The 23705-nt window shown below is 47.1% G+C and overlaps 1 non-coding gene across 1 annotated transcript; it reads right to left on the bottom strand.

The window, feature by feature from the left end:
* Window positions 1–12750: 12750 nt before the first annotated feature.
* On the bottom strand, window positions 12751–12822 carry TRNAQ-CUG (transfer RNA glutamine (anticodon CUG)). The gene has a single exon. It is a non-coding gene; the product is annotated as a tRNA-Gln (tRNA).
* Between the last annotated feature and the right edge of the window lie 10883 nt (window positions 12823–23705).

Raw genomic sequence — 23705 nt, 5'->3', positions numbered from 1 at the left:
TGACCCAGGACCACCTCGCCTTCAGGAAGCAACTCAAGACCTGGTTGTTCGAGCAGTAGCAGATCCCCCCCCCCCCCCCCCCAGCGCCTTGAGACCCTCTGGGTAAGTAGTGCGCTATATAAATACGATGATTGATTGATTGATTGATTGACCCTCACAGGTATGCCCTTCATGCCTTTATAGATACAGAAAGACTAACCCCATGACATACTTCTCGGTTCTGGAGAAAGGTAGTTAAACCATAAACATACAATAAAACTCCTGATCATCTGTCTTCTTTCTGAACAGCAAACTGCCTTAAATGATCTATGACACACACATTAAATCTTAAATGAATATTCATTTTATTTTCTATATACAAATTCTCTTAATAGTTAATTTATATAACTTAAAAAAACGTAAATCATATCAATTCATAATTTAACATTCATCTAGTCCTTCAATATTACTTTACAAACCACTCAAATTACCATTTTGTACTATTAAGCCCTACCCCTTACAGTATTCATGCTCTCCTTCACACCCTAACATCCTCCTTAAAATTGCTCAGTCTTTTCCAGAGCTCTGCATCCCACCCTGCCAGCACGCAGTCAAAGGTTGAGTGCAGAAGGGTTTGGATGGACACAGAGGGAGCAGTGCAGGCCCTGGTCTGCACTTCACACAGCCAAGGGCCGTTTGTCGCGGGGTTGAAGTATACGAAGAGTAAAGTGAAGGGACAGGCCAGAAGCCAAGCCCCACACAGTGGCATAACGAAACTTGAGGGGGCTCCCCAGCAAAGTACATGGATCAGCCCCCCAAGTTCCGGACCCAGTCAGGAGCTCTCAGGCCAGGGGCCCATGCACTGTGCGGGAGGGGGCCCCTGGAGCTTGAGGACCCTCTGCACCACAATTTACACCACTGGCCCCACACTCCATCTTATTCCCTTCTGATGTCAAATGCACTCCATCTCTTTGGGAAATTACAGGCATTTGGAACAGGATGCTATTTTGGCAGCTGGAGCCCACCTCATGGCCCCTGAGGTATGCAGAAATCACCTTGTTGGCATGTTTCTTGGATTTGTCTGATTGTAGACTAAACCAACCACAGACCATTTCCTCATCTGCCTTTCCTTTCTTTCTGGCAGACTTTCCAAAGGCTTCATTCATTTCAGATGAAAAGCAATGCCAGTTGCTTTGCCTCTATCACTCCTTTGGAATGCACAATCATTGCATACGCTGCACACATGTTGAAATGCCTTCCACAAAAGACAGAAGCTGATGCCTTTCGGTTCCATGGATCCCAATCCAAGTAATGTCCGCATTCGGGGCACCCATACCCTTGACAGCACCAGAGGGTCTCCCATTCTCACAAGCCCAATGGACAACGCGGTAACCAAAAATACAAACAGCTTCATCTTATCAACGTTGCAAGAGGACACCATATACTGCAAAGAATCCTCTTTGCACTAAGAGGTTTGGTGTTCTCCCAAAATACTGTGTCTTAAAAATTGCATTGTCAAGAAAACTTAGAAGAGAATACTGCAGGAAGCATGTCAAAATTCTTACTATTTACTAATATTGTTAAAAATATTGTGTATTATAATGCATCCTATGTCACTTTTAACTGCATATGTTGTAATTTTTTATATACGGTATTTTATAATGTATGTAATTTTTAGAAAAATAATTTTAGTACCGGGATCTTGAATTTTTAGGGGGAATAGATTTGGGAATAAATGTAATATTTTTTTATAAGTCTATTATATGTAAAATAATTGTACATTACTATTTACATTTTGTTAGTCAATGAGTGAATGTAAATGCATATATTTTTTATGCAGTTGAAGTTTTTTGCATATAAATAGTTTTTTAAATTTCGATACAGTTTTTGAGTAGTTTTTTAAACATTGTGGGAGCATGCTTTTGTTAATGTATTTTTTTTAATTCTTTTTTATTTCCAATCAAAATGCTTAGTGTTTATTTGAAATTGTCAATTATAATTAGATTTATTTCACTATTTTATATAAAACATATTTATGATAATGGTGTTCTAGTATATATTTTTTACATTTTTTGCATATTTAAAATGCAAATATTTTTTATTTGATTATTGCAAAAATAAATTGTGTACTATTCTGTTTTAATGTGTTTTACAATTTCCACTGTAGCACACTTCATTAATGTAACATAGAATCCTCCAAAGTATTATTTTTCAGCAGAATATGCATTAGAATTTGTTGGGAGAAATTATTTACAACACTTTCCCAAAAATGATCAGGTTTTGAATGTTATGTTATGTTATGTTATTCACACTTATACCGCGCACAGCTGCCCCAGCAAAGGGCCTTCCTGGCGCTTAACAAGGTACACAAAACACAACTTAGTTAAAAGCCAAAAAGAGGAAACAGCAAAGTATAAATAAAAAAGCTAGACAAATAAAATAGTCTTAATGGTACGTCTAAACTGCAGGAGATGTTCAAGAGCCCAAGTGTGGGGGGGGAGGAGAGTTCCACCACTTCGCCGCTAACACCCGGAAGGAGCGGTCACCGGCTCTACTCAGCCTGAAGTGCGGAACAGCTGCCAGGTTTTGGCCCAGAGATCTGAGGGTTCGCGAGGGTACATATGGTACCAACAAGTTCTCCAGTATCAGAACAGTAAATCCCCCTAATCACACCCCACCCCAAAACAAACAAAAAAAAAGCACGTTTCCCAGTGTGGTTAAATTTGAAGTGAAATTGTGAATCTAAAAAACCCCAAAGTCCAGCGCTTTCCTCAGAATGGTTACATTTGGAGTGAGCATTGTAATCCTGAGCCCCCCAAAAGTCTATCACTTTCCATAATGCTGTTAAGTCTAAAGTGGGAATAGTAAATGTGACCCCACTTCCCCTTAAGTCCAACATGTCCCCTCAAAGTGGTTAAGTTTGGAGTGCGCACAGTAAATCTGGCCCCTCCAAAGTCCAACACTTTCTTCATATAGTCAACTAAATCGGGATAAACTGGTCGTAGGTTGTTTGTGTTCCAGTTCAGGGAGAACCTGGGATGGCAGTCCAAGATGGACCGTTCCCAAGAGGAGCAGGGTAAAGACTGATTTGCATAATGGTGGGTCCAAACTGAAGTGGCATTGTGGGCGAAAAAAATTATGAATTAGGAGGCAACCCCAAGGGATTGCCAGTGGTTGAGATTCATTCAAGCATTCCATCCATCACCTTGTTGTTTTTGCTTTTGACGCATTAAGCGCACAGTGGGTATGCCCAGACGTGGGTCCGGGGCTCACTTTGCCACTAGAATAAAACCATGCCCAGCCGAGGAGCCCATAACAAGGGCGAAACCAGGCCTGTGCTGTTCGGGCTGGACTGTTCCCGTGATGAGCAGGGTCGAGACTGATTTACATATGGCTGGGTCCAAACTGAGGTAGCATTGTGGGTCAAAAACGATGGGTTGGGAAGCGGCCCGAACAATTGCTAGTGGCTGAGTTAAATTCAGGCACTCCATCCATCCATTCAATAAATAAAATAATGTTTTTATTACATTGACTCTAATTGGATAAGGACTTTTTTTTAATTTTCATGTTTCCGTAGTAAGCACTCTCCAAACCAAATGAGTTCTACAATCTCTTAATCTTTGCACCATTTATGATGTCAGTCAATAATACTTTTATTTGATTTTGTTAAAAATCATAAAAGAGTGGATAAAAACACTTAGAACAAAATGGTTAAAAAATGGGGGTTAAAAAGGTACAAAACGCAATGCTATCATGAACTAAATCATGGTGTCAGCTGTGGGTAAGAGAAGTGCAAGGTGGCACTGTGCTGGCCGTGCTACTCTCGATGGTGGGGTTGCGTGGTTTTTCTATAGGTGTGTCTGTATGGAAGGGGACGGCATGGCATGGACCCAAGCATTGTGTGCAATCAATGCTTGCCACTTGTTAGTTTATAGGCTGAGGGTGCTTAGTCAGTTGTGTCTTGTCACTTTCAGACTTCTTGATGGTGAACACTGCCCTGGAAAACATGCGGGAAAGGAGGTGGAAAGAAAGCTGGTAAGGAAGGTAAAAAAGAAGGGAAAGGGGGGTCATCACAGGGGGTGGAGGGAAGGAGAGAACCAGATAGGAAGAGAGGGAGGCAAGTACTGAGGAGGAAGAGAGGGGAAAGGGAGAAGAAAGAATGAGAGGAAGGAAGTCAGGAGGGAAAGGAGGAGAGAAAGGAAGGCAGGAAGAGAGGAAACCAAGAAGGAGGTGCCATTTTGAGAGGCGAGAAGGGACGGGCATTGCCGTAGGGACGGGAGAGAAGACAAGAGCCACTTGAGGCTGGCTTTTAAAGTCCCAGGGTGGCTGGGGTCTGGGTAATTCTCTTGTGTCCTTCCCGGGGTTTCTTATAGCAGACACTGCTAGGGGTACCATGTGGCTGCTTTTTTACTGGCCTGGACTGTATTTCAAGTGCAGCCCTGGGATTAATAATGGGAAAAGCAGCCAGATCCGGAATTGTATTCCTTTATGAAGCATTAACCAACAATTGCAAACACATTAATAAATGAAGTTAAAAAACGTGTGAGTGCCCTCTAAATTATTTTCAATTATTATTACAGTAAAGAAAGGGATAATTGCCATGTTATAAAGGAACCCTGACACTGTTACACAAATTAATATTCACCTACCAACTCTTGGCTATCCCAGAGGAGGAAACCGTAAATAAATGTCTGGTATGTTTTTTAGGACTCGCCTGAGACAGCGCATACGCTCTCTCTTCAAGACAGTTAGTAAGTGGCTTTTAAAAGTGCCACCTGAGGCTTTTGCTGGCCTACAGCTTGCGTTCGCGAGCTTGTGCACGTGCACAGCTGCCATCTGTGTTTTTATTGCTGTAATCAGGCTCCTCTGCTTGCACTACCCCCTCCCTTTCCCCCTCCCTCCTGGTCAGCTTCATTTGTGTCTTCTAGCTGTGAATCATGCTCTTCTGCTTGCACTCCCCCTCCCTTCTCCCCTCCTCTTCTTCAGTTTCATTTGTGTCTACTATCCCTGTGAATGCTCCTGCTTCCACCAGGCACACACACCATCAGTCGTCCACACGCTTTCACCAGGCACACACACCACGAGCCGTCAGTGCATGCTTCCACCAGGCACACACACCACCAGCCGTCAGTGCATGCTTCCACCAGGCACACACACCACCAGCCATCAGTGCAAGCTTCCACCAGGCACACACACCACGAGCCGTCAGTAAACGCTTCCACCAGACACACACACCACCAGCCGTCAGTGCAACTTCCACCAGGCATACACACCACCAGTCGTCAGTGCCCGCTTCTACCAGGCATACACACCACCAGCCATCAGTGCACACTTCCACCAGGCATACACACCACCAGCCGTCAGTGCATGCTTCCACCAGGTACACACACCACCATCCGTCAGTGCACGCTTCCACCAGGCATACATACCACCAGCCATCAGTGCACACTTCCACCAGACACACACACCACCAGCCGTCAGTGCACCCTTCCACCAGGCACACACACCGCCAGCCTTCAGTGCAAACTTCCACCAGGCACACACACCACCAGCCATCAGTGCACGCTTCCACCTGGCACACACACCACCAACCATCAGTGCACACTTCCACCAGGCACACACACCAGCAGCAGTCAGTGCACGCTTCCACCAGGCACACACACCAGCAGCCGTCAGTGCATGCTTCAACAGGCACACACACCACCAGGCATCAGTGCACGCTTCCACCAGGCACACACACCACCAGCCATCAGTGCACACTTCCACCAGGCGCACACACCACCAGCCGTCAGTAAACGCTTCCACCAGACACACACACCACCAGCCGTCAGTGCAAGCTTCCACCAGGCATACACACCACCAGTCGTCAGTGCCCGCTTCTACCAGGCATACACACCACCAGCCATCAGTGCATGCTTCCACCAGGCACACACCACCAGCCATCAGTGCATGCTTCCACAAGGCACATACAACACCAGCTATCAGTGCACACTTCCACCAGGCATACACACCACCAGCCGTCAGTGCATGCTTCCACCAGGTACACACACCACCATCCGTCAGTGCACGCTTCCACCAGGCATACATACCACCAGCCATCAGTGCACACTTCCACCAGACACACACACCACCAGCCGTCAGTGCACCCTTCCACCAGGCACACACACCGCCAGCCGTCAGTGCAAACTTCCACCAGGCAGACACACCACCAGCCATCAGTGCACGCTTCCACCTGGCACACACACAACCAACCATCAGTGCACACTTCCACCAGGCACACACACCAGCAGCCGTCAGTGCACGCTTCCACCAGGCACACACACCAGCAGCCGTCAGTGCATGCTTCAACAGGCACACACACCACCAGGCATCAGTGCACGCTTCCACCAGGCACACACACCACCAGCCGTCAGTGCACACTTCCACCAGGCGCACACACCACCATCAGTCAGTGCACGCTTCCACCAGGCACACACACTATCAACCATCAGTTCACGCTTCCAGCAGGCACACACACCACCAGCCATCAGTGCACACTTCCACCAGGCACACACACCACCAACCGTCAGTGCACGCTTCCACCAGGCACACACACCACCAGCTATCAGTACACGCTTCCACCAGGCATACACACCACCAGCGATCAGTGCATGCTTTCACCAGGCACACACACTACCAGGTGTCACACACTACCAGCTGTCGGTGCACGCTTCCACCAGACACACACCACCAGATGTCAATGCACGCTTTCACCAGGTGCACACACCACCAGCTGTCAGTGCACGCTTTCACCAGGCACACACACCACCAGCCGTCAGTGCACGCTTTCACCAGGCACACACACCACTAGCCGTCAGTGCAGCAGGCAGGCTCTTCTCAGAGTTTCTTGGTAAATATGTGTTTGATGCCTGGGAGGGAGTGGGCTGAGTTTCCTTAAACCATGCTCAGCATGCAGGTGCAGTGCATGAACTCCTGTGTGAGTAAGTCATGCTGCCTGGGGCTCACTCATTCTACACTTGTAAATTGCGCCTGCACAGGCGTTTTCTCATTTGCAAAGTTCGGCGCATGTGCACAGCTAGGCAGCCCCCACACCCCCAGGAATGACTGCTTCCTACAACCAGAATGGAAACAACATTCAGAGCAATGAAAACAAGTTCAATTGATGCCAAAAACTGTTAACAAAAACCATGTCCAGCTATTGTAGATCTGGCAACTTAATCAAAACAAAAAACAAACAAGATTTGGCATAGCCCATAGTTCTCGCTTTTTGGACCCTATAAGTATTTAGTTATGCAGCAGAATATCCTTGGTGCAACAGCACCAACTGTTGCATGGCTAAACACTTATCAGGTCCCAAATGCAAGACCTATTGGCTATGCCAAAGCTTGTTTTTTTTTTAATGGCAAATCTAGGCAGAGCAGAGGCATACGCAGACATAGAGAGGGGCGTATAAAAGAAATTAAGATGAGACAAAGCCAGCCAAGGAAAGTGTGTGGGAGGAGAGAATATAGAGCGGGGAGAAGGCGAGAGCTGAATATGGATGCACAAGAGAGAAGACAGGAAGGAGCGGCGGTTTTGAACAGTTTCGCCAATGTTGCTTTTGGTTCCTTGTCCAGCCCTGAGGATGGAGAGAGTGGGGGAGAAGAGAGATGTAAGAAGAAAGAACAGAGGAAGTCAATATGCAAGTGGATGAAATGATAAATTATAAAATCCAGTAACCTGCCTAAACCCAGAGCTCAGTTAGAGGCCGCTGTTGTGAGGCTCTGTCAGCTGAGGTGTCTCAGCGGATGAACCGGCTTGGCCATAATAAACAAGCACTGTCGTAGCCAATTGGTCTTTATTTTGGGACCTTATAAGTGTTTACCCATGCAACAGTTGATGTTGTTGCACCAAGGATATTGTGCTTGATAACTAAACACTTAGAAGGTCCCAAAAGCGAGACCTATTGGCTGTGTCAATGCTGGTCTTTAGAAATACAGGGAACCAGGGAACCTTTTGTTGTTTTTGTGTCTTATGTGCATAAATTGTATATGTTTCTCACACTGGAGAACTGCATTGCCTGCACTTGTGTTATTAACTAGAATATTATATGCATATATAATTCTTTGAAAAATAATAAAAATTCAAAGGTCAATTTATTGCACTTGCTTTTGTATGAAAGACTACCAAAGTGTGTAGGTACCACTTGGTGTATACAAGTAAATTAATTGAGTGTTCACTTCACCAAACGGATGGGAGAGGGTTGCTCATTTTTTCTAAAAAGAGTCCCACGGTGGATGCTGTTTGCATAAAAATAGTTTCCATCACTGGCATGTCACGCATACCAGAGGAAGGAGATGGCCATCCTGGGGACCTGCAGAAGCTCCTAGATAAGTTAAGGTTCATTGTGAGAATGATCCTGGCAGGGAGGGTGTTAGCGAGATGCCTCAACTACTTAACAAGGGAGTTGAAAAAGAAGCTCCTCCACACATGGTTAGGGAAGTGGTGAAACAGAACCTCAAATCCTGGATGGAACTTTAATGCAGTGCTCCATGTAGGGAAGTATGTGTGTCTGACAGTGCAAATAGTACTGTACACAGACGCATCTGGCAGCTTCGGGCAATTCTAGGGGCCAGCTAGTGCACAAAGAAGTGGCCCCAGGAATGTGGGTCCCAGCAGGACTGACTAAGAACATTACAGTTTTGCACTATTCCCCATAATAGTCATGTTGACAGTATTGCAGTGAAGGCTGAAAGACATGAAGCTAACATTGAGGTCTGACAACCAAGCAGTAGCGAATGCAATCAAAAGTGGGGCTGCCAGGTGCCCGTGGGTGCAGAGGCTCCTATGGTATATGGTAATGGTAACAAGCAACCTTAAGCTAAAAGTGAGGAATGCCCAAGGAGTCATCAAATAACTCTCAAGCAGATGCGGTCTCTTGGTTCCAGATTAACTAACTCTGGAGGCTGGCCCCCGTGGCAGAGTGAGTGATAATCCCCTTTCTGGGTGAGCTCTGGGCATTGGCAGATGCGACCGTCTACAGCTGATAGAGAATGCCATGGCCCCCACAACAGAACAACAAAATGCGGCATATGCTAGAACAGTAAGAAGGGTCTCTGGGATGGAATCTTTCAAGGGGCTGGGGGCAGATGAGCAGCAGGGATAGAAGAACAGTTTGTGCAAAAAATAGGCCTTCAAGCAGAAAAAAAGTAAATCCTGGGTCCAGGCTCACTTAGCATTGATATAGCACCAATAGCGAATTTCTCGAAGCTCGCCACCAGGGAGGACTCCACTGGCTCCCATTGCCTGAGGGCAGTGATGAAGGGCTTGTGGTGACTGGAAGGGAAAAGGCGAGACAGAAGGCTAGAAAAATATTGTGGGGAGGGTCAACAGGGCATGTTTAACGACCAAAACCACTTACGCCCTTACTATAACTGGCAAAACAAAAGGAAGTAGCCTGGTCCAAATGACTGTAGGTGTGCCGTATTGAATCTAGAACCATGAGTCCATTAGTAGCACTAGAGTGATAGCACTGGGCTGGAAAAAATTCCCATCAGCCCACCCATCTGGTGGAGTCTCGTCACGTGGGAGATGTATCATCAATCCAAATCTCAACCAATGCACCTAGTAATGATGCGGAGATGGATAATAGTGATGTGAACTCAGACCACAGTGCTTCACTGGTGATGCTAATGGGGTGCAGTGCAAGTGAGAAATTGTGTGAGGAAAGTGAGGATAAAATTGACTCCAAGGACCAAAAATAAGTTTAATAGGTATGGTACTAGGGTCAAAATTAAAAATGCCAAAATAGTTTTAAATAATAACTATATAAAGGCAAAGTGTGTGGAGGTCGACATGTTTCAGCTAGATGGACTATTGGTCCAAGCTTTCTTCAGGACCAAGTGAAAACTGCGACTGCAAATCAAAAAATAAAAATAGTGACTGTGCACACTACATACTGGATAAATCCTACCAGCTCCTCTGAGCCCAGATGTGTACTGGTGGTAATCCAGGTCTTGCAGTGTCTCCTAAAGAGAAAAGAGAAGTGTACATCAGAAAAGAATATAGTGTCTAACGGTATCACGGATACAGGAAACAAACACTAAGCACACAAACAGTGCGGTGGAGAAAATGTCTCCCCGCTAGCACAGTAGACAATAAGTTCTACCGGTTTTGACGTGTCTACAATCACAAACAAATAAAAACGGACTGACTCACCCAGCGTTGTGTGGGATTATACCTCACCTCACCCGGCACCCACTCGGGAAGAAGGAGGCCCCGCTCTGTTAGGATGGAAATGTAATAAAGACCTCAGAGAAATATCAGAGGTACTTATATGCAGATAATTACACATTTCCAATATTCTCCTAGCAAAAACTAGTTGTGTAAAAAAAGAGACTCAACCTCATTTGAGCAAATGACTAAGACCATGCAGGGAAAGGTCAAGAGAGATTCAAGACTAAAAAGACTCGGCTTGGCAGTATGATGACTACGAAAAAGGGGCAACACAATGAAATGCCCTACCTGTCCGTCTGTACCTCTACACCAACATCCGAGAGGGAGTGGAGGTAACTGGCTGCTGAACGCGCATGTCCTTTTATACCCGTATTGATAGAATAATTGCCTACGGCTGTGGCAGGTGTTGTTAATCGACATTTGCGCTGAATCTGTCGCTAGTGTGCGCTTGCGCCGTGTAAGATGCTATATCGGCTGCGCATGCGTAAACCAAGGGACAAACAAGTGTGTCAACTCCACGCATGCACCATGGAGTTATTGTCCATGCAGCTCTTCACCGAGGGCGTCAATTTAAGAGCGATGTATGTAGCTCATTAGAGAGATGTGAAACGACTCATATAGTTTGGAAATGTAAGGTTCTAAATCCCAATGAAATTATTGTTTGAAAAAATTATTGTCTGAAAAAAGACACTCATGAACAACGATATACCGAGACTAGGTATTTACAGTGATGTCCACGGTATATCGTCATTGAGGCCCTGAATGTGGCTTTTCAAAAGAAAAACCCACTTCTGTTCCTTCTTGAATAGAAACTTAGACACATCACTAATGTGAGGGGGAATGTATGGCTGTTCAAGGATAACCCACTTCATTTCGTCAGTCGTGTGTCTGTGATCTAAGAAATGGTTTGTTAGTTTGGTGGCCTGTTTACGACATCTAATAGTACTTTTGTGTTCCCCGATTCTCAATTTGATTTTACGAGTGGTGTAGCCGATGTATCTTAAGGAACATGGACAGGTAATCTTATAAATGACGTTGTCGGTGTTACAGTTTGTGTGTTTTTTAAGACAGAAGGCTATACACACTGAACACGACACACTAGCACAGCTGGTGAGGGCCCTGGAATAAATGACTGTGCATACCCTTAAAGTCAATTCTATGTAACCCACCTTTACACTGGTATTCTTCGGGGCGTTCAGGGTTTTTGCGCTGGTAGCCCCATCCAAACTCAAGGCAGGAGAAGCCTGTCTACAGGCACAGGACACACAGGTGGTCCCAAGTAACGAGATACTACTGAGTAAGTCCGAAACAGACCAACAGGGTGAGGCGACACCAATAAAGCTGCAGTGCCTTTCGAACCGGAACCTATGCCCAGTGTGGTAGATGCACGAACAATGAGCGACGTGCTCCACCGGGGAGTGGCCCCTCTTTAGACATCGAAGCGGGGAATGCCTGAACAGATTCCAATTCTAGGCACTGCTTGAAGACGCTAGGGAACAGGGCAGTCAGCAGCAGGTTTCAGCACACATTCTGTTCACGTAGGGGAAGTGACAACAGCTGCGTGGCTGGAGGTCACAGCAGAGAGGTTCAAGCCTTTAGGGAGGTGGTGCTCCATGGCTGAAAGAGCTTTGTCAGAGTCCAATAGGAGGAGGGGTTTTAACACAAGAACCCCCCCACCCCATGCCTGGAACAAAACGCGCAGTGGGCAGGAAGCAGCAAAAGCTAAATATTTGAAAAGGCTTCCCATGGCAACAGGACTCAGGCGTCAGACAATGGGATACTATGTGCAATCAAAAGAAAGTTCAAAAAACAGTTCTTCACCCCCCATGACCACGTGAATCGTACCCTCAACTGAAACAACTTGATATTAAAAGGCTAAATAGCATTAACCGTCCATGTTCAGCCTCCTGTTTGCCAGCTGTGAATGGTGGAGCAGCGCCCCCCAGTGGCTGCAACGCCTTATGGCATCATGGCAGCACGAAGTAAGATAAAGTGAAAAACAGGTGCTTTTTGCTGAAAACAAACAATTCTCTGCCAAATGTCTGTAACAGGTTGCAAAAGTGAAAGCGGTTCACTTGCGAGAGCAAGCAGCGCCAGGAGCGATAATTGCTACCATATGGTGCCGTGCGCTCCCGCAAGTGAATCGCCACACGGGCATGCGTTGCCATTGAAGGCAATGGGACGCGTGCATGTTTTTGGCTGAGAAGCCAATCAATTGCTAAAGGTCTTTTTGCCTAAACAGCCCATGCGCTGCGTAGACAAGACCTAAAAAGGCAAGAGCCAGCACGAGGCTCGGTGTCCAGGAAGAAAGTAAGAAATCAGAGACTCCGTGGAAGCCAAAAGCAATTCATATCTGTCTCAAATCACACATGGCGGCCTAGAAATTCCTTTCACACCATTTCATAAAACTCTCTCTTTTAAAAATATGCGCTCAGCTTCCAGCGAGATTAAAAATAGACCAGATCACACATTAACAGGGCTGTCACTATTTGCCGATTATTTTCCAACACTAAAGTCAGATAAAGTGCAATTTATTAATGAACAAATAAAAACTTCAGGTCCCACCGAGATTTGAACTCGGATCGCTGGATTCAGAGTCCAGAGTGCTAACCATTACACCATGGAACCGGCTGGAAGCTCCTCCCCCACGCGGAGGTTTTCTTGCTGGGCTGGGGGCGCACGGGCATTCTTTCAATTTTCCACTTCTGACTTCGCTCATTTGAAGTCTCCCCCACCAGTCACTCCAGGCTGTCAGTCACTGCCCCCTCCAGACATAATATGGTATATTCAGAGTCGTGACCCTCATCATTGGGAGATAAATAATTTGCCTCCCTGCCCAGAGGGAGGCAGCTCTCGCCAGCTGCCGTCGTTATTTCACCGATGCTGAGATGGCTTCAACTAATCGCAAACCTCCTTGTGTTTTTTTCCCAACTTTTTGGCTGTGTGGGAAAGGAGGCAGGGGGTTTATTGCCGCGCTAATAGCAGGAAAGAGAGCGAGAGTGGGACGCCCAGAGACACAATAATCTTCAGCTGCCCTGGGTAAATAAATGTAAATAAATACAGTTTCAGCACTGAGGCGCTCGGCCTGGCTCATGGAAGCAGGCCTCAAGGCGCTGCACCCCTCAGGCTTCTGTGTGTTGACGGAGCCGCCGTTAACGAGAGACGCGTATGAGGCATTGAGGGCGATCCCCTGTCTCAAGCAGAGCCCCTCCCCCAACTCATTGAGAGAGAGACGACATCCCCCGCCCCCTCCAAACGAGAGAGCACGGGGGCTCTGAGAGGACCCCTTTACTGGGACGCTCGAGGCGCCAGCTGGGGGCTTTGGATCCCCCGCGCCTGCTGTGCTCACTGCAGGCTGCTCACCCCTTGGGTGGGCGGGGTTTGCTCTTCCACAGGGCACCTCTTTGTTCTGTGCATGGGGGTATCTGTTTCGGGGGAGCGTTCATGTTTGCACATTATCAGCGCCTTGAGTACATTTGCAATGCAATTTGAAAGTCCCCCCTCCCCCCTGTTAAACCTTTGAACGCCCCCCTTCAGAATCTTTAAACTACTCACAGAGTAGGCCTCTGCGTGCTTTCGTAGTGCGCCCCCTACTGCCAAGGAGCAGAGTCGCTGCAGAGGGTGGCCAGGGAAGGATTAAATCCAGAGCACTTTTCGAGAGACACATTGAAGTGTTTTGATTACAGTTGATTGGGAGAAACACTAAAGGTGGAAAACCACAAATTATAGGTTGTTTTCAACTTTATACTACTGCCAAGCAGCTCAAAGTCTTGAGGTGGGCCATCCGCCTTTCCTACATTTTCAGCCAATGTTGCATCATCAGGGGTTTAGTGTTGCATTTAAGGCAGCCAATAAGATAAACAAATCGTAAACTTCACCTTGATAGAAGGTAAAAAGCAAGGACGAACCAGGTCCCGGAGTCTGAGCCACACTCTACTGACTTTGACCCGATCTAGCGTGGCCAGATACTCAGCCGCTGCTTGGCGCTTTTATGACGCTATAAACCACAAAGAGCTTGAAAAATCATCTCTCCTGCTCCGTTTTTGTCCCTTTCGTGTCTATTTGAATATTCATTTTCACTATTTTATTATTAGTACTGTCTTTTTTATTTCTTTGTTTTTTCTGCTAAATAACTGGTACTAATAATTGTTTTACACTTGTTTCTCCTAAGTCAAACTTGTCTGTCCTGTGCTACTGCTACCAATGGTTGAGCTCATGTTTAAATTACTGAGACCCAGCTGGGCCCAGTGAGGAATAGTGCCATTATTACTTCAAGAGGACAACAATCCCCTTCAACGAAAAATCCACCATCTCACAGAGTTAAAATGTTGGCTAAAATACTCTCAGATAATCATCATCTACAAAAACAGACTTTAGACAAATGGGATTTTTTTCTAATCCAAGTATGTGAAAATCTTAGAATTTGTTTTTTTTTAAAACAAAAATGACGTGTGTTTATGGGGGCAGAGAAGGTTTTTTTTTGTGTGAAAATTGTGTGCAAGATATGCCTTTGCGCACATATCCACGCGCAAGTTTAACTATATTGGCTGAAACCAAATCTCTTGCACGCAAAAATAACAGGTAAGTGTTCACAAAGCAGAAATTATTTAACATGTGGAAAGCATGCTAATCTGGAATTCTACTTTAATTATGCTTTAAAATTCAAATTTTTTCTACACACAATCTAAACTATACATAAGTACACAAAACAACAATTTTAATTATAAAATTATGGATATATTTTTCTCCCAGGGGTTCTGGGTGGCCTTAAATAGTCAACAAGAGTGAAACACGAGTTGTCCATGATGTTGTTCAGAATCCAGAGGTGAAAAACATCCCTGTAATCACTTTCTATTCATCTATAATTGTATGTCATGTATGGACTCCAAAATCAAGCCGGAGTCTGCTTTCAACTGCTACGCAGTGACGAGGAGTAATGGGGGAGCCACATATAGCACGGCCTCTGGTATGTATCCCTGTCGCAAAAGAAAAAACAAAAAAAATCCTTACCTGCCATCCTTGACCAGTCCCCACCACTGTCTCTGCCTACTCCCCCCTCCTGCTGTTGGGCTTTCTGCTTTCATTCAATGCAGAGTAGCAGAGGTGGGCTGACAGGCACTCAGAGAGGGCCGTCAGCCTGGAAGGCACAACAGTGGGTATCCAGTTTTGCTATAAACTGTTGTGATTTCCTAGATTATGAGATACCGAAACTGAAATAAATCATAGAGGCTCACAATGAGAGCCATACATAACAAAAGGAATGTGAAATAGTGGTAGGTGAACTCTAAATAGTCTTTGGCAGTGTGTCTACTCTTAACCTGTGGTCCAACGATCCGTGCGGCTTTGCAACACCTACTCCGGGGTCCACAACTGCTCAGAAAATTAAATAAGATTAACAGATTGCTATGGTGTATATAAATAAGGATGCTAAATATAAGACTCAAAATGTTAAAATGTTCTGTAAATGAGAAGGAATTTGAATTGGAGACTACAAATAAAGCTTGCATCCTCAGCTTAATACTGTGGAAGATGAGTGTTTAGAAATGCTCCAACCTTCCCATTGAAAATTACATATTTGATTTTTTATATCTGTTTGTGAAATAAATAAAATATTTAAGTACTTGTGTATTTATTTGATGAATGCTTATTTATATATGTTTGTGCATTGTTTTATGGTTCAAATCCACAAAATTGTTTAGGCTTGGGTCACTGGATTCCCCAAATTACTCTTGGGGTGGTGGTGGCCGACACAGACAAATACAAGTGGGGCTTGTGGAGAGGGTGCCAGGGCCAGTAGGAGGAAAATGGGGGTAGTGTACAGAAAGGGAATTAATAAGAATAATCTAAAAAAAGACACTTCACTGGTGCTGCTGGCTGCCTCACGCTCCTCTGCTGCCAGTTCTCGGTCCCAGAAGTCCCTGGGACAGCATCGAGGACTTCCCATCCAATCCCCGCACTGCTCCAAACATGAGAGCAGCGTGCGGACTGGCCTGAGCGGGTTGGATCAATGCTCGCTCAGGCACAGGGAGTCTGTGTTGTTTTTCCCACCCGGCGAAATCTGGCAAAAATATCCACTGTGATTGGCACCCTTCATCTCCTTGCTAATTCCCACTCCTCTTCTTTAGCCTGAATGTCTCTGTGGAGTAGCTTAAAATTGTCCAAATTCTGTTTTCTCTTTGGTCCGAAACATGTGACCCTAAGGCCATAGCCAAACCCATATATGGCAACTTCTTTGTCTGATTAGCGTCCTCCTTCTCCTCATCTCCCTTTTTAACCCCCCTTTCCCTTTATCCATCATGCCATCACATTGTAGTTCCCTATCACACCTACATCCTTCCTTTGTTTTCTTTGTCCCAACTGTATGGTCCTCGTTCATTGTGTCTTTTTCCCTTACCACCTTATCTTTCCTATCAATATTGATTACACATTCACCAACCCCCACTGATTTTGTTGTGAATTTAACAGGTTCTTGTTAGAAATGGGATCCCTGGCTGGCCAGGGCTTGCGCCAAAGTCAGTCAGAGACCACCACTCCTAAGTCAGGGCAAGGTAGTTACACGCCAAGATTACCCCTGCTCACCCTCTAGGTAACATGGCGCAAGCAGCAAGGCTAAACTTGGAGGCGATGTGAGTTAAGTATTTGCGCACGCACCCCAGCAACAAAACCCAAGGCCCACCACAAAGGAAACTCCACACAAGGTTATATATAAAAATAGCCTTTGTATTACACCAAAACACATTAGATAGAAACACACACTTTACAATGTGCCAACAGGCACGGGCAGAATTTACAGGGGATATGTACAAGGCAGGGCCACCTGGACCACTGTCAGGAATCAGCACTTTTAGAACTTAGAATACAATACTTGTCAGCCTAGAACTTGGAACATAGAGCCTATCGGACAGTACCTTCCGTCCTGGTTGCGCGGGATAATGCGAGTGATCTCCTTAGTAGGCTTGAGTGGGCGTCCGGCTAGCTACAAGCGTCTGTCTGGGGCGACCAATGTGTGCGGCTCAGAGGAGGAGGGGGAGGCAGGATGCGGGCGGCCCAGCGAAGCGGCGCGGCTCAGGGGAGAGCGGCGCGGCTCGAGGCTTGGACGGGCGGCCGGCACGAGCTGCCGAGGGGAGTGAGCGAGGCACACTTCAGCGAGGCCCCAGTGGCCCAAGGAGATCCGACAAGTCCCAGCAATTTGTCAGGGAAGGCACCATAGAGTCCACTGGTCCTGGGACTCTGGTCAGGGAGCGAGCTCAGTATCAAGCCCTTGGAATATCACTTAGAACCAGTGGTCGAAGTGGGGAAAAAAAAGTAGGGGAACTGTGGGTAGAGAATCTGGGGGCGGGAATAACGAAGATTAGATCATTGGGCGGAGTCAGGGGCGTGGCTTGAAATAGCAAAACATACCAATTTTTAGTATGTTTAGCATTTCACTGACCAGTTACAGATTATAACGTTATTTAATTCAATATAAACATGTTTATTTGAGGTTTAATTCAGAAAAAAGCAAACACTCATACGGAATACAGAGTTATGTAAAGCGTGCAAAATATAAGCAGGAACAACATGTTACCTTAATAATGCTTTTACTCTCATTGTTCAGAAATCCATGAGTATTTTTGTCTCAAACATTGAGGACATGAATACAGGGCTCCTCCTGTACACATGTGTTAAGCAGGGCTTAGAAGAGAAAGGGACACTTCAGGAAAATCTAGACTCACGGAAATCCACAAAGGCTCCTTCATATTCCTGTCAGCCAGCTAGCTGCTCAATCATAATATAGCAAAAAGAAGAACTGGTGGACAGAATGCAGAACAATGTCATACATTCACCCCAGTACAGAGATCTGGGCCTAAATCAATCGTTTTTTTGCTCACCATGTCATTCCAGTTTGTACCCAGCCATATGCAAATCAGTCTTGATCCTGCGCCCAATGGGAACAGTCCAGCCCGAACTGCCAAGCCAGGTCCTCCCTGGACTGGAAACAAGCATCCTAGGACCAGTTATGGGGCTTCACTCTTCATCAGCCAGGATAGCTTGACTCCAGTGGCATGGAGAGCACGGGACCGAAGTCTGGGCATACCCGTCCCCCTCGGGGTGACAAAAGCAAAGAAAAAATACTGATGGACAGAATGCAAAATAATGTCATACATTCACCCAAGTACAGAGATCTGGCCCTAAATCCATAGTTTTTTTGTTCACCACTCCTGTCCGTTCACCTCTCCTGTCCGTTCACCGCTCCTGTCCGTTCACCGCTCCTGTCGGTCTACTGCTCCTGCCCAGTCACTGCTCCTGCCCAATCACTGCTTCTGCCCCGTCACCGCTCCTGCCCCGTCACCACTCCTGCCCGGTCACCTCTCCTGCCCGGTCACTTCTCCTGCCCAGTCACCTCTCCTGCCCAGTCACCTCTCCTGCCCCGTCACCTCTCCTGCCCCGTCACTTCTCCTGCCCCGTCACTTCACCTGCCTGGTCACCTCTCCTGCCCGGTCACCTCTCCTGCCCGGTCACCTCTCCTGCCCGGTCACCTCTCCTGCCCAGTCACCTCTCCTGCCCAGTCACTGGTCCTGCCTCTGCCCCATCACTTTTCCTACCCCGTCACTTTTCCTGCCCCATCACCGCTCCTGCCCATTCACAGCTCCTGCCTGTTAACTGATCCTGTCTGGTAAGCACTCCTGAACGACCACCCCTCCTGTCCCATCACTTCTCCTGTCCCATCAGTTCTCCTGCCCCGTTTACTGCTCCTATCCGTTCACTGCTCCTATCCGCTCACTGCACCTGCCCGGTTACCGCTCCTGCTCATGCCTAATCATCTCTCCTGCCCTATCACTTCTCCTGCCCCGTCACTACTCCTGCCTATTACTTCTCATGCCCGGTCACCTTTCCTGCCCCATCACCTCTCCTTTCCTGTCGCCTCTTTTGTCCCAACGCTGCTCCTGCCCTGTTCACTCTGTGTACAACATTGACAAATTACACAAGGGGGCAAAGTCCCCGCAGTACTCTGGTTAGGGCATGGGTACTCACAAACTTTCTCTCGGGGCCAAATTTACGGTGTGGTTTGTGTCCGAGGGCCGCACCGGTGGGGGCAGGGTCAGTGGGGGAGGGGCGGGGCTAGAGCAACAAAAGAAAACTGTGACCATGAGGTTGATCACAGGTCCCTGCAGCGGACGCCTTCGTCCACTGAGCCACCAGACCCGGCATACACACATCTCTCTCTGTCTCTTTCTCTATCTCTCTCTCGGTCTCCCTCCCTCTCTCTAGCTCGCTCTCTCCCCCTCCCTCCCTCCCTCCCTCCCTGTCTCACTCACTCTGACTGTCTCAATCCCTCGCACTCCCTCTCTCCCCCTCTCTCTCCCTCTCTGTCTCCCTTTGTCTCACTCCCTCCCCATCCCCCTCTCTCTGTCTCCTGTCTCCCTCTCCCTCCCTCTGTCTCCCTCCTTGTCTCCCTCCCCCTGTCTCCCTCTGTCTCCGTCCCTCTCCCTCTCACTCCCGCTCCCTTCCTCTCCCTTGCTCTGTCTCCCCCTCCCTTCCTCTGTCGCCCCCTGACTCCCTTTGTCTCCCTTCCTCTGTCTCCGTTCCTCTGTCCACCTCCCTCTGTCTCCCTCTCTCTGTCTCCCTCTCTCTGTCTACCTCTCTCTGTCCCCCTCCCTTCCTCTGTCTCCCCTTCCGGTCTCCTCCTCCCTTCCTCTGTCTCCCCCTCCCTTCCTCTGTCTCCTCCTGTCTCCATCTCTCCCTCTCTTTGTCTCCCTCCTCCCTCTCTCTGTCTCCCTCCCTCCCTCCGTCTCCCTCCCTCCATCTGTCTGTCTCCCTCCCTCCATCTGTCTGTCTCCCTCCCTCTGTCTCTATCTGTCTGTCTCCCTCTGTCTGTCACCCACTGCCCACTAGTCTAACATTACGTGTTTTTATTATTTACACTTTTGCATTCGAGAAATGTGAGGGGCACGAGAGGGACCATGCGCCTGTCAACTCACCCGCTTTTTAATTATGTTCATCCACTTGGCAAGCAAAGGGGCCTCTGTAAATATTAATGCAATCCCCAACTTTTCAAACCCATATCACCCTCCAAAAAAGTGTTGAATTCCCCGTGAAACTTAATCGGATCACCTCTTAAACCTCATTTTGAATCAAGCGGCTGGCAGGTACAGAGATATTTTTTTAAGTAATATAGTGAACAAGAGTTATTTGTGCTGTATGAATTAGTATTGTTAATGCTGCAAGTGTCAGCAATTCAACTTGTTGAAAAGGCTTATAAAGTTGTTCATCTGCCCACGCTGCAGACGGTCGAGCCAGGAGAATTGGACTCGAAGCCCCTGTCCCCAAATATCCTGGAAACTCACTCCTTTTCACCTGCCGCTTCTCCTTTATTTAAACCGGGGGCACACAGAGGCGTTTGTTTTCCCAATATTTTATTAGGGGAAAAAAAATTAATTTCGTTTTTTACTAAAACTGGATTTGTTGCAGAGTGTAGCAATATACTACATACAAAGTTACAAGCAAGGCTGGCCCCTCCGCTACCAGCAGGCCCGGCTCCAGGAATTTTTATTTGGGTGGGCCACGGGTGCATTTGGGTGGGCCTCTGTGGGCTTGATTTGTTGCATATATGTCTAGGAAGGCCTGCTTCCGGGCCCTCCTTTATCTCTTCTTAGTCTTACAAGGCCCAGTAAAACTCACTCTTTTCCAAATCTCTTTTTAATGTTATCACTCTCAAAAAGTGTTTTTCCATGTAATGTTACTTTGATGGGTAGAGGAGGTTTCTGAGGTGGGAGTTTCAGGCAAGTGACACTCCTCGGGCTCTCTCTGTGCGAGCCTTCAGGGAGAATCCCTCTTCATTACTACCTCCACCTGACCCCGGACTCTGCAACGCACTCCCTTACAGGCTTGATTATACTCACTCCTCTCCAGTGCACCTTATCGCACACCGGACCTTGGGCCCCAGCCCCATATCAGGCACCATCGGGCTCCACTTTCATTTTTTCCGGTATAAACATTAGTAAAATCACCTTCATACTTAAAACATTGAATATAGCAGTAAATATAATTAGCAGGCACTTTAAAGTATATTCCACAGTAGCCCTTATGGCCCAACTGCTAATTAAATAAACAAAAACAGAAAAGCCATGACAGGGCCGGCTTTAGCGCTGATGCGAAAGTCTTTTTTGGTGCCGCACCAATAACATCTTTCTCCGTAAATTCCTTTACTACCACCTTCCAACAGTGCCCCTCATCCCTCCATGGCCCCCCCATTGACCTCTTCCTCGGATTCCCTCAATGCCACACGCCACAAGTGCCCCTCATCTCCCCATAGCCCCTCCCCCTTATGACCTCCTCCTCGGATTCCCTCAGTGCCACCCTCCACCAGTGTCCCTCATCTCTCTGTAGCCTCTCCCCTCATGACCTCCTCCTCAGACTCCCTCACTACCACCCTCCATCAGTGCCCGTTCATCACTCCCTAGCTCCTCCCTCCACCCCATGACCTCTTCCTCAGATTCCCTCAGTGCCACCCTCCACGAGTGCCCCTCATCTCTCTGTAGCCCTCCCCCCTCATGACCTCCTCCTCAGACTCCCTCACTACCACCCTCCATCCTCCAACAAAAAAAGCAAAGTTCTAACTATACCATTCATGTTTGTATGCAGCTCTTTGGTGACAGTTCATTGGTCACTGTCCTATGTTAGGATTGTAACTTCTGAACTGCAAGCAACACAAGGATCTCTGTGAGGGAGGCAGTAACCCACTGAGCTATCCACATAAAATACAGTTCATCTGCATTTAAAAACTATTAACAGACAAATGATTGCTCTCCAGAAGGATCATTAATCACCAGCATTTTGTAGTGTCTTATTGCTGTCCTGCATTGGCCATGATAATGATAAAAACTGTTTAAATGAAGCACACACGAAGGTGCTGGGCCTGTGCAGATTAAAAAAAAATATATATAGTAACACATTCTCTTACCTACTAAATGACTCACCTTTGTGTCACAGCCTGATGTGATAAGCCGCTACAGGGGTCAGGAAAGGTGACTAGGAATAAACAAACTTATTTTTTCCTGCACTGCATAGTTAAAGAAATATCAACGCAGCAGGACAGTAGGTAAAGGTTACCAAAGGTTATCATTGTCAAAGAAAGGATTTGTCGCCTATCACCATGCAGAGATGAAGGGGTGAAAAAATAAACAAAGCCTCATTCACATTTAAATGGTCTTTAAAGACCTGTGAAGTACTCGGGTGCGGCTGCAATCATCTGTAAAACGGTCTCGGTGTGTGTTTGCCCGGTAAAACACGACCTGTGCCTTGCGCGCCTTCCTTCAAGCCCTCACTGCGAGGGCCAAGGCTCCTGTTTGGCTAGAACCGGGCCTGGCTCCCAGTAGTAAAAGTTTCTAAGATCCTCACCTCCTCCCAAAAAATCGAATGAGGGAAAGCTTCTCGGAAATCACTAACTAAGATCTAACTGGCACACGATATGCTAAAGGCAGGGAGGGCGCATTGTCATTCGAAAGGGGGTCTGCCCTCCGTCTGTGCGAGCTCAGGGAGGGGCGGCTGCAGCCTCTGGAGTCAAGAGAAGTGCGAGCCACAGCAGGAAGCCAAATGAAAAAGATATTGTTTTAAAGTAGAAATATTCATGCCGTCCCAGGATGCCTTTTTTGGAAGACAGAAGTAGGGGAACGGACTAGAATATTTTTTTAAAGTAGGGGCACGCCGTGCCCTTCCGTCCCCGCCCACTTCTACCACTGCTTAGAACATAACAGAAAATCACTGTAGCACAAAATAGCACACAACCAGTAACTACTGGTAATCAGGTAAGTACCACCTATGCAATCCTAACCACCTTAGGAACAGGTCACGTAGGGAACCAGGACCTCACTAGCTCCACCTGTACTAGCAAGAACAACCACCTAAGTATCACAATACAAGTAGGGGAATAGGCACATTACACATGATGCATCATTATACATTCAGCGGTGTAGGGGAGGAAAACACATGATGCAGAACCTACATTCAGCGGTGTAAGGACAAGGCACATGATGCATCTACAACACATTCAGAGGTGCAGCAAAAAACACTTCGCATAAATTACATTAGCACAGAACTTACATCAAAGTCCAGGGTCCAGATTGCGCAACTGCGCCAAAACCTAAACGTAGCAGCTGCCCACAAAGTGCTGGGTAGCTGGATATGATGGGGCAAACACGATGTGGGAGCCTCACAGGCTCTGTAGAAATGACTGTCCCCTTTTTGGAGCCTCGCTGGGCTCTGAGTAAATAAATGGCCCCTGAGCCTCTCTGGGCTCTTAAAGATACTTGTGGCGCCTGAGCCCCTCGTGGGCTCTCAGTAAATCAAAATGCCCCCTGCAGCCTTTCAGGCTCAAACACAAAATGCGGCCGTCTCTGGAGCCTCTCCGGGCTCTTGAACGAAGGAAATGCTGCTTTGAGCCTCTCTCAGGGCTCTAAGGGCAAATGGCGCCGCGAGCTCTGCTTAAATATGGCCCCAATAACGCTGGCGTCCCGCTCGGGGGACTCAGA

The sequence above is a fragment of the Lissotriton vulgaris genome, chromosome 1_1, assembly GCF_964263255.1.
Source record: "Lissotriton vulgaris chromosome 1_1, aLisVul1.2, whole genome shotgun sequence".
Lineage (NCBI taxonomy): Eukaryota > Metazoa > Chordata > Amphibia > Caudata > Salamandridae > Lissotriton > Lissotriton vulgaris.
This window is presented reverse-complemented; position numbering and strand designations above follow the sequence as displayed.